At 46.0% G+C, this 16,765-nt stretch overlaps 1 protein-coding gene across 1 annotated transcript in view; it reads right to left on the reverse strand.

Annotated features, from left to right (window-relative positions):
• Positions 1-16,765, reverse strand: part of COL4A1 (collagen type IV alpha 1 chain) — a 149,302-nt gene that overhangs the window by 89,569 nt on the left and 42,968 nt on the right. The gene's annotated exons all lie outside the window — the stretch shown is intronic.

Genomic DNA, 16,765 nt, shown 5'->3' on the forward strand with positions numbered 1-16,765 from the left:
ACGAACTCAACTTCAACTCCCATCATGGAAAACTCCCAGTGCATTAAAAGACAAACGTATGATAGTGCTCAATACATTTGCAATTTCCTTAGAAGAATCCAAATTCTAAACCAAAAGAGACATAGATATTGTGGATAGCATGGAAGAGGATGTGATAGGAATATTGATAATCTAGCTAATGAGGTTTATTAGTGGCTCGATACTAAGTGTGAGATAAAATGTATATCTAAGTCCTGCTTCCAGCAATACAGTTTCTGGAAAATAAAACCATACCATTAACAATACCGTGATCGTGTGAAGTCTGTTTTTTTAACAACGTACTCAAGTCTTAGTTCCCCTGCCTTGGAAATCTTCTGCATGAAACAGCTACATCTGGAGATATTTATTTCATAAAATAAATCCGAACAAGTGTCTCCAAGACAGTAAGCTGTTCTTAATTTTACATTCTGGAAACGGAGACAACTGACAACAGTCCAAGCCGACCCCAGAGGTTACAGATCTGTTTCTTTCCCTGACTCATCTTTCAGGCAATTCCCAGCAGGCATGCTCATAAGCTCCTAACATTGCAGATCGATCCATGTGCACAGTTTTGCTTCAGAATCTGGGTTTGGGTGACCACTCAGAGTTGTCGAAAGAGATGAGGCTAAAATCTCAAACCTGTGCTCCAGAAATTCATCCCAAATGCACAGATATAAAAGGACCAAGGGACTCCGGGGACGAGCCTTCCTCAACAATCCCCAGGAGAGGGGTATCTGCTCCCAACCCGGTGCGCATGAAATGCGGGTTATATGGCTCTGTTGTGACCCTTATCACATGTTTCTCAGAGTCCTTTGCATGTATGTGTCCCCGGACCCCGGAGGCCCAGAGCCTCTCACCCAGCCTGATACAGTCTGTATTTCACCTGTGACCACATCGGTTGTAAAACCCACCACAGGAAATAAAGAACATCACTGACTGAACCATGACACACCCCCTCAACTGTTCGATCTACCCCAATTCCTAGTTGTTAAAACATTAATAAAGGAGCATTGGAGACAACCCAGTGACACTGGTAGGTCAACTTACAACATATAACTACATCACGGCACTGTGGGAAAATACTCCAAAAAGGAACTCGGCAATGAGTGTGGGACTGTTCCAGATCCCCAGACCAGCCAGGGAAAAGGGGAGGTTCTGGAATGCCTGGGCCCCCGGAGCCGCCTGAGGCTGCTAGGTTAGCCCCCAGGCCAGGGGAGCCCAACAGGTGCGGCAGCCTCGAGTCACCTGGGCTCCGGGTGGCCTCTTCCTTGCAACTGTCCCATCTCCACAACTTTCCTGCTTCTGAGCCGGGTCCAGAAACCCACCTCTGCTCGTTAAACTCTGCTGGTTATCCAGAAGGATACCAGAAGGAAAAGTCAATCAGGCCAAGACCCACTGACTTAGGAAATGTCCACCCATCACCCAGGCTTAGCTGGGGGAACCCAACAACAGCCCAGGGTGGTAATGGACTTTTCTAACTACAGTTCAACAACGGCGTCTTCAAAACTTCAGATTAGGTGGGAATCTAATGACTGAAGCTGAAAATGGCTGTTGGTGATTCTGAGGTTTCCTCTTCTGAAATGCTGCTAAAATCTCAGAAGTTCATCTTTATGCAGTTTGAGGGAGGTTATAAAAATGAATTTCCTGGAACTGTTCCCTGAAGCTATTGGTAAATGCCTTAATTCGGGGGTCCCCAACCGCCGAGCCGACGACCGGTACCTGGTCCCCGGCCTGTTAGGAACCGGGCCGCACAGCAGGCGGTGAGCAAAGCTTCATCTGCCGCCCCCCATCGCTCCCATGACCACCTGAGCCATCCCCCCTCCCCTCCCCCAAACCCAACTTGGAAAAACTGTCTTCCACAAAACCGGTCCCTAGTGCCAAAAAGGGTGGGGACCGCTGCCTAAATTGCAGGGGACCCCAGAAAAGAGGTCACAGGTCCCCAACGATGGATGCTGAGGTCAAATTGTTTCTTGAGCTTTTGCTACAGAAACACACCCAGCGTGTGTGGGTAACAATCCAGCAGTTTTTCCCTGGACAACACTTCAGCTCATGGCAACTACTGGGGGAAAATCGGAGATGAGAAAAAGGACTACAGTCTTATTATAGGCCCCATTAAAGGACCCTCCCCCCGCCCCTACCAGCTTACTTCAAGCAAAAAACTAAATTCTTAGTCCCAGATATTCCTATGTGAATATCTGCTTTATTCACATAGGAAATTTTATGACCCCTTCTGGCCCTAGAAGACAATTCCAAAGAATTCATCATTCTAAGAAGATCTAAATGATGGTCAAGTTTTCAGAACAAAAGGCATTTTTAGACCATGATTTTTGTTTCACATTCTGGGTGGCCTAGCATTTCATGTAAATGGCTCTGTTTAAAAAAAACCTAATTTTTAGAATAACAAACAAACATCATGAGAGGCACGTTTACTTTGCTAAATGCAATCTACTTTGAAATATCACTCTTCTGGCCCTTTACAACTGCTGTCATAGAATGCCCCAGGAGGGATATCACCCTGGCATGTAGAGTCATTTTAGCAGTGACTCAGGGGTGCGCGGATAAAAAGGACAACAATGACGTCCCGAGTGTCCTTTTCAATCTGGTGTAATGTCTGATTTTGAAATAGTTCATTAAATAAAAGCCTTCAGTCATGCAAGTCTCAACGCTCCGTTATGAATTACTATTTGAAAGGGCGAATAAACTGTATGAGTTACTCAGAGTCACGATTTTGCAGGTGACCTAACATGCTAAAGGCCATGCCACAAATTTCATGATTTCCTGAGGAATTACATTCCACGTCCAGACATCTCAGCAAAATCCAAAGAGAGAAGGCAGCCCCCCTGGCCCCAGCGGCTCCCTCCTGGCTGCATACCTGAGGGGGCGGACAAGTCTGAAGTCTGGAAGATATTGGGTTCCAGTCAGCTAGCTCCCATCCCATCTGTTTCTAGAACAGGAAGAACTTGTACATTCTGTGAAGTACTGACACTCCACTCTCCCCTCCCCGGAGTGCAAGGTCAAGTAAACCAGCTCAAAGTCCCCAGAGGCAGGCCTGTGCTTCTTCCCGGGAGACGCTCACTTAACCTACAGTCACGACTGACGAAGGTGGTCATGAAGACAGTCTCCACTTGGAAATGGGGGATGTGGCGAAAGACCCCAAAGGTCAAAAAGTTGTAGGTCTTTTGGTCCATCTTATAGAAGTAGACCATCCCTGGTCCACGGTGACACGGGTCACTCAGACCAGTGAGGGTAAAAGAACCCTAGAAATTTCTCAGGGGGAAGAGCATCACCATGTGTACCCCTAAAACCATAGGAAAGCTTAATGAAAACCAAATCACACTTGACAGCCAATAATTTACCACGAGAGCATAACGAATTCCCTTCAAATGGAAGCAGACCTGAATTAATAGTATTTGAAACAGAGAAGAATACATCAGTTCTCAATGAAGTCTGTAGGACACACACAACTTCAATAGCAGAGGTCAACTTTAAATGCCCACAAATAGTACAACTGGAAAGGAATGCAAAATGTACAACAAAGTCATCCCTAAATCGAATACCTTTTATATTCTGTACGAGTATTTTTATACTTTTCACGATAGGATAAAACAATGAATGTTATTCACATTTTCTTTCATGCCCCAATTAAAAATTTCCAGAGAGTCAAACCATCAGAATTAATGCTATAAAGTATGCTAAGTTCCAAAAATTCCCCAAGATTTATGATACACAGTACTAGTGCCAAAGAAGGAAGGGGAGTGACGAGGGTCAATGCCTTTCATTTGAAATAAAGTCTATTTCCGGTCTTTCTCTGATCTACAGACTGACAGAAAGCTCTTCCCGACATTACAGTGAGTTCTAGGTGGGGAGGCTCGCTAATTCCATTTAGAGAGAGACTTTTTTAGTTAACCAAGGAAGCCAACTGCCACATTACTCTGTGTGTGTGTGTGTGTGTGTGCATATGTGTGTGTGTGCGTGTGTGTGTGTGAGAGAGAGAGAGAGAGAGAGAGAGTAAGAATGCCCACTCATGCTAATTTGTTAACTGTGACATACCTTCCGCAGGAAAGCATATTTGAAATGAGTTAAACAGAGTGAAGTCCTCAATTGTCTGAATTTTTTCCTGCTTCTGAAGGGAGATAGACCTTTACCATCCCCACTGTAACAATTTTTATGTGTTTCACATCCCGCCAAATAGGGACAAGTGGAGCTCGGCCAAGTCTAAACAGCTTATCTTTCAAATTCCTTTTCACATTCTCTGCGCTGTGCAAAATGTCAAAATAGTTTTGTGGTGATAGGACGATCCCCATTTTCTTCCTGGTCGTAGCCCTTCTTCGGGGAATCTTGTGAATAATTATCTACCCCACTAAAGAAATACGTAGAGACACAGGAATGTATTTTAGGACTACTAGGGCAGAAATTGGAAGCATGCAGAAACCAAAAGTGGAGCTTCCAGACTCCCCAGGGTCGGGGGTCAAGTGGGACAACCCTTCTGGAACACGGTGAGGCAGCGTCTCCTGAGCTGAGCATCACACACTGTCTGGTCTCACTCTTGGCACCTGTCCCACAGGTGTGCGGGCAGATGTCCATCAAAAGTCATGTCATACACTGTCATTACCAAAACCGCTTCCCAACATTTGCCCTTATCACATCCCACTGAAGTGTGGTCTTTTCATTTCTATTATTTTTAATTCTGTATCATTACTCCCAAGATGGTAGTATGGCGAATAAAAGATGACCTCCTCCCCCCCAAAAAAGACTCAATGAGCTCACACTCTTTTTGGAAACTAAAACATCATAAAGAAATAGAGAGTATATATGGGAGATTTTAATATGTATGTCCTAATTCCCATCCTGTTTGTGATTTTTAACTAGGGTATGCTATTTTTGGTAATTCTTGTTTTAAATGTTAATTTACTGCCATGAGGTTCTGCAAAATGGCTGTCTATGCCTCCATGGACCCCCTGCCCAGAGAGGATTGCCCTGAAAGAGAACCTTAAAACTTCTCCAACAGGAGGGGAGGGACGGATGGGAGCTTGGGATGAGCAGATGCAAACTATTCTGAATAGGATGGATAAACAACAAGGTCCTACTGTATAGCACAGGGAACTCTATTCAAAATCTAGTAATAACTTATAATGGAAAAGAATATGTATGTATATGTATAACTGAAGCACTCTGCTATACAGCAGAAATTAACACAACATTGTAAACCAACTATTCTTCAATAAAATAACTTTTTTTTTAATTACGAAAAAAAAGAAACTTCAACAGGAGAGCACACACAGTATGACCCCATCCCATTAAGATCAAGAACAAATGAAACTATCAACGGTGAGAGTCAGGAGAGTGTTGGCCGCCGGTGGGGTTGCCTAAGAGGTTTCTGGGTGCTGGGACATTCTCTGCTTGATCAGGGTGAATGGTAACACGTGGAAAAATTCATTGAGCTGTGAATTTACAATGTTTGCACTTTGCTGTGCTTTAATAAGATTTTCCTTGAAGGCATGCTCAAGAATGTTTATTGCAACACTCTACGAAGTAGCCTGAACTAGAAACAGCAGAATAAAAACACAGTGGTCTGGATTCACGGAATGAGACCCCTACCCACGGAGGAAGGTCGGCTATGACACAGATGGGTCTCATAGACTTAGTACCGAGCAACCTGGAACCAGGCACAGAAGGACAAGCCAGGAGATTCCGATTATATAAAGTTCAAAACTAAATAAGATGCAGTTGCAGAGTGGTTACCCTAGGGGGCTACTGGTGACTAGAAGAGCACTCAAGGGGCTTCTAGGTTTCCTGAAATGTCCTGGCTCGTGACCTGGCTTCTGATCCACGCACATAAGGGACACTGTGTCTTTATGATTTCACACATTTCTTCAATAAAATCTACCTCTCCCCCAAAAAGTGTGCCTAGGATTTAACAATTAATAACAAGATAAGATAACGAACAAGAACCTACTGGATGGCATGGGGAACTCTACTCAGTGCTCTGTAATGACCTACATGGGAAAAGAATCTAAAAAAGAACGGATACATGTTTATGTATAACTGACTCACTTTGCTGTACACCTGAAACTAACACAACACTGTAAATCAACTATACTCCAATTAAAAAAAAAAAAACAAAAATCAGGGTTTCCCTGGTGGCGCAGTGGTTGAGAGTGCGCCTGCCGATGCAGGGGACACGGGTTCGTGCCCCGGTCTGGGAAGATCCCACATGCCGCGGAGCGGCTGGGCCCGTGAGCCATGGCCGCTGAGCCTGCGCGTCCGGAGCCTGTGCTCCGCAACAGGAGAGGCCACAACGGTGAGAGGCCCGTGTACCGCAAACAAAACAAAAACAGAAACCAAAAAACCCCAAAACACTATGATGCAGAATTACATATAATACACATAAAAAATTAAATGAAATATTAACAAGTGTGAACGAATTCCACTAAAGTAAAAGACAAGAAAACCCCATTATTATAGCTACTATTATGTAATGTTTTCTAAAGTTTCTAACCAACAAAACTGTTCATGAAAACAAAAAAAAATTAATAACAAGATAGAGAGTAAATTATAGCTAAACGTTGCAGTATAATAATAACTTCTTAAAAGCCTACATTTGTACAGCATTTTTGAACTTCCAAAAATATGCTTGGAATTGTGGATTGAAGGGTGACTGATCTCCAAGGAGCTCACAATCCATGTGCTTTCACCTGCATTTGCTTGATCGTTATTCTATCATCGTTTTTTGGGGGGTTTTTTTGATAAATGTAAGATAGATGTGATTCCAAAGATGTGAAAATAATTTCTCATCCTTAATCCAATAGAAAAGAAGTTAGTTAAGTAAAACAACATTTCTGTTCCAGTCAATCATGGAAAACGTGGAAGCAGAATGTCCCCACTACTTTTTAGACTCACAAAACATTTCTGCTCAAATGTGAAAACAACTACCAGTGTTGATATATTCTTGGCAAAAAAAAAAAAAAAAATGAGCATGAAACATTTGAGAAACAAACTGATCTTGGAATACGCAGCATCTCTCGTAGTCTGACTAAGAAATGACTTTGCAGAGTCTGGTGGGCTCCCAGCAAACAACACAAGGATATGGGGATGTCTGCGTGACCATTGCCATGGGACGGCAGTTCTGTCCTCCTGTTTCCCGCATCGTACAATTCTGGTGACTCATTTTCATTTCTTTTCTTCCATTTCTCCCACTTGGCGGGGGTGGATGTGGAATGTCCTTGCCTGGGAGTGGGATAAACTAGAGGGGGTGATGGTGCAGCCCAGCACTTCTCCTCCAGGTCATTGGTGGTCCTGCTGCAAACAGATGTGACTATAATTAGCTGCCACATGACAGCGGCTCAGATGACTGTGTGTGAAACAAGTTGGTGGGCTGAGGACGTCCACTGGGACCCACGGGTGGAAACGCTGCCTGGAGACGGGAACTGGGCGGGGGCCCTGGGGGCTGCTGACTCACTGGCCTGAAGGACAAATGCGGAGGAGTCCATTGCGGCAAGTTTTTAGCCCAGGGGTCATCCGACTGAGCCAGAATGTTCTCCCAGAGCCACTGGCTGCCCTGTCCAAGGCAGGCGTGTGGTCCCAGAGGCTCCCGGCCCTTCATGAGACTCACATTTCCCACCTTCAGAGGGGAAACCTCCCAGCAGGAAGTTTCTGACTCCTAGCTACTCTCTCCAGGTTCCCTGAACGCTTTTCCCACCTGCCCGTCCTCCCATCCAACTCCCCGCGTTCCACCTGGACTCGCCTCGTCCGTCCGAGACTCTTCCTCGAAAGCCACAAACTTGTACTTTCCAGCCACCCTTTGAAGAACAGCACATCTTACCCAGTCTGGCATGAAAAAAAAAAAGTTGGACTATTTCCTCCAACTAGAAACACGTCAACTCCTCCATCGTGTTGAAGTACATGGAGCTGTCCCTGCTATCTTTGGTTTTCATCTTTCCTCACTCCCCACCCCAGTCTGGTTCTTTCACTCCGAATCCAGCCTCTCAGCCTGTCCTGGTCCAGCCACTGCCACTCAGTCACCCACCTTCACTGAATTCCGCTTCCAGGTCTGGCCCACAGTGGGGGTGGGAGCCTCGGCGGGAAGGAAGCAGCCCAGGTGGCCTGTGCCCTTCATTCATTCACACGGAGTCTCAGCATTCCCTGGTACTCATCTTCCACCTGATCCATTATACAATCTTAGCATCTATTGCACACCTGGAATAGGGCAGGTATCCCCCTGCCCCACGATACTAAGAAGGCAGAGTTGGGTATCTTAGCGAGAGGGATGAGAAAGTGAGAAACTCCAGCATGAGGCGCCTCACCAGAGAGTGAGAAGAGTCCCACAGACACACAGGGGAGAAGCCCTATGCCCCACCCGAGGGGCTCCGGGATCCCAGGGTAGGTCCCGCTGGAGTGAGAGGGGAGGGCGCTGGCCTGGCCAGAGAGGGCGGACATGGGGAGGGGGCTTTACTACAGGGTGCTGGGCGGGGAGGGGGGGCACAGAGGGACATGTCAGTACGCAGGACAGAGCCAAAGGGCATCTTAGAAAGGGAAGTGGCAGGGGAGCTGTGCCCTCCTAGGAAGAGGGAGGGCCGGCAGCGGCTACTGGCAGGTAGACACGGGTACGAGGCGGCAAAGGGTAAGACGCCAGCTCCTGAAGCAGACGGGGAGTCGGATTTTGAGGCTTCATCACGGCACGTGCAACCTGCCGAGTTTACCACTCAATTTAAAAGCACGTTGTTAAGCAGAAGTACAGGGTGCTTTCTGCACATCCATCAGTCTCACTAAATGCACGTGGAGCAGGAAACATGCAACACAGCGCTTCGGTTAGAACTGCTTTCAAGGGTTGGAGAAGGAAGAGAGAGGAGAACAGGAAGGAGGGGGTGAGAGGAAGGGGCAGGAAGGGAGGAAAGGCAGGGGGCAGAGTGTGAAGGGAGAGACCAGGCACTCCAGCCCACCAGGTGCCCGAGGCCTTGTCCCACTTGGATTTGGGTGGGACTCATCAGAGTCGCCCCCTTTGACCACCTGCACTGGGGTCTCCTGCTCTCACCCCTCATGTGAATCCCACATTCACACTGTTTCCTCTAACATCCCCCTTGCGCTCTTAGCAACATCATGTCGACACAGTATCTTAGAACTATTGTTGCCAAGATGCCGCACATCTACAGGAAAGTAGATCTGAGTAAGAGGTTAGACATGGCCCCCTGGCCTTGAGGAACAGCTAAGGTCCCACTCCAGGACCTTTTCTGCATTCTAGCTGCAGAAAAACTCCTCATCAGGTCTAAAATTTTAATCAAAAGAACACAGTGAGCTTCTGATGCTTTTCCTTCTGGGACCCAGGAAATACACTGCAGATATACTACATACACTACATTAAGTAAGAAACTCCAAGCAGCCTAGTCTAGCAGGGCACCAGCTCCATTTACTGGACAGCTATCGGCTGGGGGGCTTTATGCAGAGTGGTTTTCCCTTCCATAAGACTATCTTTAACAAGATGCCTTAAGGATCCGCTTGCTCTAGGAAAGCACCGGGGAACTAGCACAGAGGCACGAAGATGGCTTTACACTGGGTATGAAAAAGTGGAGTCAATCTTCTGTTTAATCCCACGGTGTTCCAGCTCCAGACCCTTTAAGGACCCTATAGTCTGTTCACACACTTAACATGGAAACATGAAAAGCCTAAGTGACTAGGGAAAGATGACAAGTATGACTGACATACAACTCAAAAACAGAGTTTAACTAAACCAGGGGTGATGGGATTGCCAACTTTTTATTTTCCTGAAACCATTAAATATTATAAATCACTGCTGATCTCTCCCCAGATCAGAGACATCACCAACCCCCTCCAGTCTGGGTCTGGAAGGGGATCCAAGTTGTATGACACACCCTCCACCGCCATGCTCTCTCTGTTTCCATCTTAACAGGCTACACTCCTCTTCTAAAAAGCGAGCAGGAGGGCTTCCCTGGTGGCACAGTGGTTGAGAGTCCACCTGCCGATGCAGGGGACGTGGGTTCGTGCCCCGGTCCGGGAAGATCCCACATGCCGCGGAGTGGCTGGGCCCGTGAGCCATGGCCGCTGAGCCTGCGTGTCCGGAGCCTGTGCTCCGCAATGGGAGAGGCCACAACAGTGAGAGGCCCGCGTACCCCCGCAAAAAAAGAGTGAGCAGGAAATGCTGCTTTTCTGTGGAACTGCAGAATGTGGGATGGCCCAGTTGAACAGGCTGTAACCTCACTCACCCCGTAAGGATTCAATGAGCACTTCCTCTGTGTGGGTACCGTCCCCATACTTGGCAGGAGGAGAGGGGGAGGTGCCCTTGTGGAGCTGGCCATCTACCAGAAGAGCCCTGTGCCCTGCGGCAAGCACCCTAATGCAGGGAGGTGACCAAGCAAACCCCATGAGCCAGCTCTCCAGGGAGGAAAAGTCTGTGGATGCCCAGAGGAGCCCAAGACTGGAAACTCAAGTGAGGGTGTTGGAGAAAATCTCGGCTGGAGAGGCTGGGAGAACGCAGGCCATGTGGACCTTGAAGGAAAGTCCAATGCCTCCTCTCCAATAGGCAGGCCGTTGGGAACATTGAAAACTTCTGAATGAGGGAGAATTCCTTTCTCTGCATTTTAGTAACATTCTTCTACGGCGTGAAGGAGATTGGAGTGAGGAGCGACTCGGGGGTCAGGAGACCTACCAGGGAGTCTGACAGGAGGGAGGCGGGGCTGAACCCAGGCAGCAGCCGGACGGGAAGGAGAGGAGGGACCCAAGGAATAGAGAAGGCAGACCAGTGAGGCCTCAGTGTTAAGTGCAGGAGACGGAGGAGTTTCCAATGGGCACGTGGACAAACCGTGCTGCCTGCCATTTCAGTAAGCAAAGGATGCTGAGGCCACAAAGCCAGCAGCCACTGTAGCCTCCGCACTCCAACCCCACACCAGTGCACCCTGAGGGGATGCAGGATGGAGAAAGACAGGATACTGGCCCCAGAGAGCTAAGGGGCGTATCAAAGGAGTGATTTCAGTAAGCCCAGACTCTTGTATCTTCCCATACATAGAAAAGCACTGAAATCATTAACAGGAGATGTCTGTAATCTCTTGTAACATGTCTGTCTGCAGTTTTTACGATCAGCTGTAATCTCATGTTCAACTGCATGGTTTTTTCCTTTTTTTTTTTTCAGCAAAAACTCCTCTGTATCCAGGCTCCTCCCTGACCTCTTGGGAACAGTCCCTCAGGGCTCTGAGAGGCTGTCTCCCAGGCTATAGTCCTCGGTAAGGTCCCTGAACAAAACATAATTCTCCACTTTTATGCTGTGCATTTTTTTCAGTGGACAGATGTGATCGGAAGGACAGTGATTCCATCAGTAATAATGGGAAATGGGAGGAAGGAAGGAGAAGGGAAGGGAGAGAAGAAAAGAATGTCACACGTTTGATTTTACGATAGGAAAAGACAACAGAGTTTCATTTTCTTGGTTGGTAATTCTACAGATCTCATGGAAAGATCTTTAGTCTATTTGTCAAACTGCATATCTCATAATCTTCTTTAGTTAGCAAACCTTATTTAACTCATGATTATATTCATTGATGCAAGAGATAATGTAAATCCTTATGCAAGACATAGCACAGATCCAGCAAGAAGCCCGCAACTTCATTTCAGCCAATCATCCCAACCTCCGCACCACGGAACGTCCAAGCAGAGCTGCTGGCATGAAAGTAAGCTAGCCTGATGTGCGCGTACCGTTCTAGGTGACGTGAGAGATGGGAAACGAGGCCTGTTTTCCTTCCTTCAAGTACATTCTAGTCCAGATGAGGAAAATGCATGTAAAACTAAATGACTTGGGAAGATAATTGTTACCGCGGCTCTGGAAACACAAAGTGCCTGAGAAGGAAAAATGCGTTTGGATGGGATGCTACACGGACGGAAAAGGATGAGCGAGGAAGAAGCGCAGGGACAGGGGGAGAGGAGGCCACCTTGCTGGGGACCCGCTGGACACCGCCTGTGCCTTCTGGTGGTGTGGCAGGTCAACAACAGCCCGAACCTGGGTGAGATGCCCAAGCCTGGGATGCCCAACATGGGAAAGATGGGAAAGTGCAAAGGGAGGTGAGGAGCACTGAAGAAGCTATGGAGGTTTGGACCCCAGGAGCACAGGCTGGGGCAGTGGACCACACAGACCCTGGCCACACGGTGGAAGGTTTGCAGGCCACTCTAAGGCAACTAGACATCGTGCTCCATGACAGGGAAGCCATACAGTACTTCCAGGAATGAGGACAGAAAAATGGATATTCTTTCTTGTAGGACTGAGACTAGCCACACTGTGCAGCAAACGAATGTACATAGTATCAGTTACTTCAGGCCACTTCCATTTCACAGAGACTATAAAACACCCTGTTGTGAAATCAATCGCAGCTGTTCCGCTTTCCTGTCAGACACGGGACATGATGAGAAAAAGTGTGCATGTGTAGACTAATCCCCGGCAACCAGGATGAAGGCAAAATGTAATTTTCATAACCGCACTCAGCCTCAAGTACCAGACGCATCGTAAAGCCACTTTTCAGAAGTACACGCCAGGATTCAGACTCTTTATACACGACAGATTCTAAAATGCTGCAGCGCAGCTCTGCAAACCCAGAGGACGCACATGTGGAAACATCACCCCCAAAGGATAACGTGACCTGATGTGTTAGCTTTAAAATCAGGTCTGAAAACTCACACAAAATGTGAACAGAAATTCCACGGAATAAACTCTGTGGAATAAAGAACACCTGACAAGTGTGGCGAGCCCTCTCGCCTCTGACAAAAGGTCAGAGATCCACGCAGAAGACCCTTTGTGACAGACTCCCAGGTCACGTGCACATCGGAGCAGGGGCTCAACTACAAACTTCAAGTTCGTTGGGCTTTTATGGAAGCTAACGGACATGGTGGACCAAAAACGCTGCTTTTCAAGAACGAAGTGGCACTTTGAAAGGACCCACCTAAAAACACAAGTGCAACACTTATGGTTAAAAGAAGGAAAATGGGGTAAACCACAGAAGGAAGCGGTGGTTTTCTCAATGACACACTCTGGTATTTACACTGCGGCCGCAGAGATGCCAAGAGACATCTCTGAGGCTGCCTTGAGCCTCTGGGGCCAGCTGCCCGTGGTTAGTGTCTGCAGAGGTACCATTCCCAAACCACTCGTCCCCACGCCACCCCTGAGCAGTCCTACGCCGAACACTTCAGAGACCAATCCTTAAGTTTATCAGCTCCCACTGAAACCAAATGTCAAACTGTTGACAAACAGCTGCCAAACTGTGTAAGGATCCAGAAAACCTTATGTTTTCCAAGAGTGTTTAAGAAAAATATTTAGTAGCCTTAAGCCATGCGTCATTTATTATGAATATAAATATGAAATAAATAAAATATGAAAACTATCACTCACTCCATTTCCTTGTGGCTTCAATTTGAATGATACACAAACAGTCCTAGTTTCTTCATGTTTTCGCTGGGACTTCAGTAAATATTTATTCCCCCATTTGCTATCATGGAGAGTTTTAGGAGATCTGCGAGCATCAAAATACGGTTTCTAATGGCAAAGCACTTGTATAAGCGTGTTAACATCCAGAAATATCTAGAAAACGTTTTGCTACCAGTTACAGTGAAGTTTAAATCAAACAAGGAGAATCGGACAGTGAACACGATTCAGAACAGATATTTTCTGGTGAGGTTTATCGCGTTGGAAACCAAAACCACACCTGTGCTTTTAATAACTATATTTTCACATGTTGATGAAAGTCTTTATGTGCTATAAGGGAGCTAATGCTCTTTCTTTGAAAAACTTTAGTGTCCTTGCTATAAACTGCCAATTCTAGAGTTCAAATGTCTATGTTAATTTCTAAGTGAAGGTTCATTTATAGAACAGCCCATTATTATTCCCGCACTTGAGGAAACCTGGCATTATTCAAAGGGAAAAGCTAAGGAGAACAGGAAGAGACGACATAGTGCGCATAGGATACAGGGAAGATGTCCTGAATGCAGTGAGCTGGGCCAGCTCTGGAAAGAAACTAAACTAAATATGAATGAGCCAAAAGCCAATAAAACTATTGAAAAGGAGAACCTGGCCAAACAATACAAGAAACATTAATATCACGATGATGGAATCAGCCAACTCAGGACAACTTGCAATTCCGTCATTTTTACCCTATACACAGTATAACTGACAATTTAGGACATCAGTGTGGGTTTTTCTGTGTTAAGATGTGTGAGTTGGGCTTCCCTGGTGGTGCAGTGGTTGAGAGTCCGCCTGCCGATGCAGGGGACACAGGTTCGGGCCCCGGCCCGGGAGGATCCCACATGCCGCGGAGCGGCTGGGCCCGTGCGCCATGGCCGCTGAGCCTGCGCGTCCGGAACCTGTGCTCCGCAACAGGAGAGGCCACAACAGTGAGAGGCCCGCGTACCGCAAAAAAAAAAAAAAAAAAAAAAAGATGTGTGATTTGACAGGGTAGCCAAATGACCTCCACCTCCAGTTCATTTTATGACTTGCAGATACAATGCCAGGCAATAACTCAATTCTTTTTCTTTACTTATTTCTTGTTGCCAGATTCCAGCACTAACCCCTGTGTCTGTCCAGTCACTGCTCTCTTGAATTAGCAAAGGGACTTTGAGTTGTAAATTAATCTCATGTTAAGAATCAATAACATCCCAATTAAGATATGAATCACAAGGTCTCCAACCTTTTCAACAGTTTTCAGTGTGTTGTTTCTAATATAAACTTTGTGGTTGCTGATCTTATTTTCACACACACACACAAACAGAGCCATTATATGTCTCTGTGTCTGTGTGCATAGACATGAAAATATTCCTTTATGATGATTAAATTATTTAAAATTCTTATTCACTTTTTAAAAAATTAAGTCACAATGTACTTCTACAGAACCCTCAACTTGGAAATACACTTCTTCTGAAATCAGGCAAACCCCGTTGTTTTGGCCATTAAAAGAAACTGAGATATTGTTTGGATTAGGCTACTCAGAGAATAAATATAAAGGTTTTCACCTACTGAATTATGAATGATTGACGGCCTATGATGTGTTAGGTCCTGGAACACAGCAACTAAAAGGATGAAGGAGGTCTTAGCTCACAGAAAAGCCTTTACAGTTGGGCAGTAACAGAGGCACATCCCTTGCCATATATGGGAACATAAACTAAACGGGTGTGATTAGAATGTACTAGATGTAGTACATCTAAAGCTAAAACAATTCAATCCATAAACATCTGGATGAAATGTACTTTGAAGAGGAGAGTACTGCAACTTCAAAATTCCTTTTGCCATCTTGCATCACATATCTTGAAACAGACCGAAAACAATGGGCTACGTTCTTCAAAGGTGAATTTTATTCAGTCTGCATAACTACTCGTCCACACCATGAATTCGCCACTGAGCACGTGAAACACAAGACTGGGTATTTTAATATGAGTGCATATGGCTGAACACTTTTTCACTAGTATCCCAAAATACCCAAACTCCACAGATTAATTTCGACAGTGATATATACTTTGAATCTTTATACCTCAGTCTGTTTATTCCAGCCACGTGCCTTTCCTCTATTAAAAATACAGTCTGGAATTACCAGTTGATGTGAATGATAAATTAATACATAAGTTAATAAATACTACTAGTTTTCCAGTCACAGATTTCAATTTTAGATCAACTAGAGCTTTTGATTATCTTATCATACAAAGAAAACTAGTACACTGTGGTTACCAAGCTACGTATTTTTTAAATTCTTAAATCATTAAATATCTTGGAGAAAGTAAAGATTACGTTATGTTTAATATGGTTTGAGTGGTAGATGCATTTAATTGCATTTCATAGCATTAAAAATGGAAAGGGACTTCCCTGGTGGCACAGTGGTTAAGAATCCGCCTGCCAATGCAGGGGACACAAGTTCAAGCCCTGATCCGGGAAGATCCCACATGCCGCGGAGCAACTAAGCCCGTGCACCACCACTACTGAGCCTGTGCTCTAGAGCCCACGAGACACAACTACTGAGCCTGCATGCCACAACTACTAAAGCCCGCGTGCCTAGAGCCCGTGCTCTGCAACAAGAGAAGCCACTGCAATGAGAAGCTCGCGCACCGCAACTAGAGAAAGCCCGCACACAGCAACAAAGACCCAACGCAGCCATAAATAAATAAATAATGGAAAATACACGTAAGATATACGCAGCCTTGATCTATCAACCAAAATACTGGTTCACGGTCACTGGCAACCCTGAGCCCCCAGAGCCCGGAGCAATAATACATCGAAATGCTCCACCTAACATCTGGCGCTGGGCCTCCATCCAGCCCTGGCGGTTCCCTCAGCCCCTGGGGGGAGCCATCACAGACCCGGAGTCTGTTCTGAGGGGTACAGACCTCACCCCACTTTCAGAACCACACACAGTTGGGTTTTTTCCATCCTGTTAATTTGTGTATTTGTATACTCTCCAGATCTTGTTTTCCTTTGGACAAACCATTATTTTCTTTTCCTCCTCCCTCCTCTGCCCAGCCTTCATTATTTTGTATCGGTTTCAGCTTACTGACTCTAACTAGGTGCTTCCATCAGTGACTGTCCCAGTCACTCCTTAGGCTGACACGACCTGCCTCCTTTAGGCTTCGTGCAAATCTAAACAAACTGCTTGAAAGTATTTCACCAACAATACTGCTTTTTAAAAAAGGCTTGTCTACAAAATCTAGGCGGAGTAAAGCACTGGATGGGAAATCTCATCTTAGCTCGAGCAGCTGAAGATCAAAACTGTCCATCATGGGC

The sequence above is a fragment of the Lagenorhynchus albirostris genome, chromosome 18 (assembly GCF_949774975.1).
Source record: "Lagenorhynchus albirostris chromosome 18, mLagAlb1.1, whole genome shotgun sequence".
Lineage (NCBI taxonomy): Eukaryota > Metazoa > Chordata > Mammalia > Artiodactyla > Delphinidae > Lagenorhynchus > Lagenorhynchus albirostris.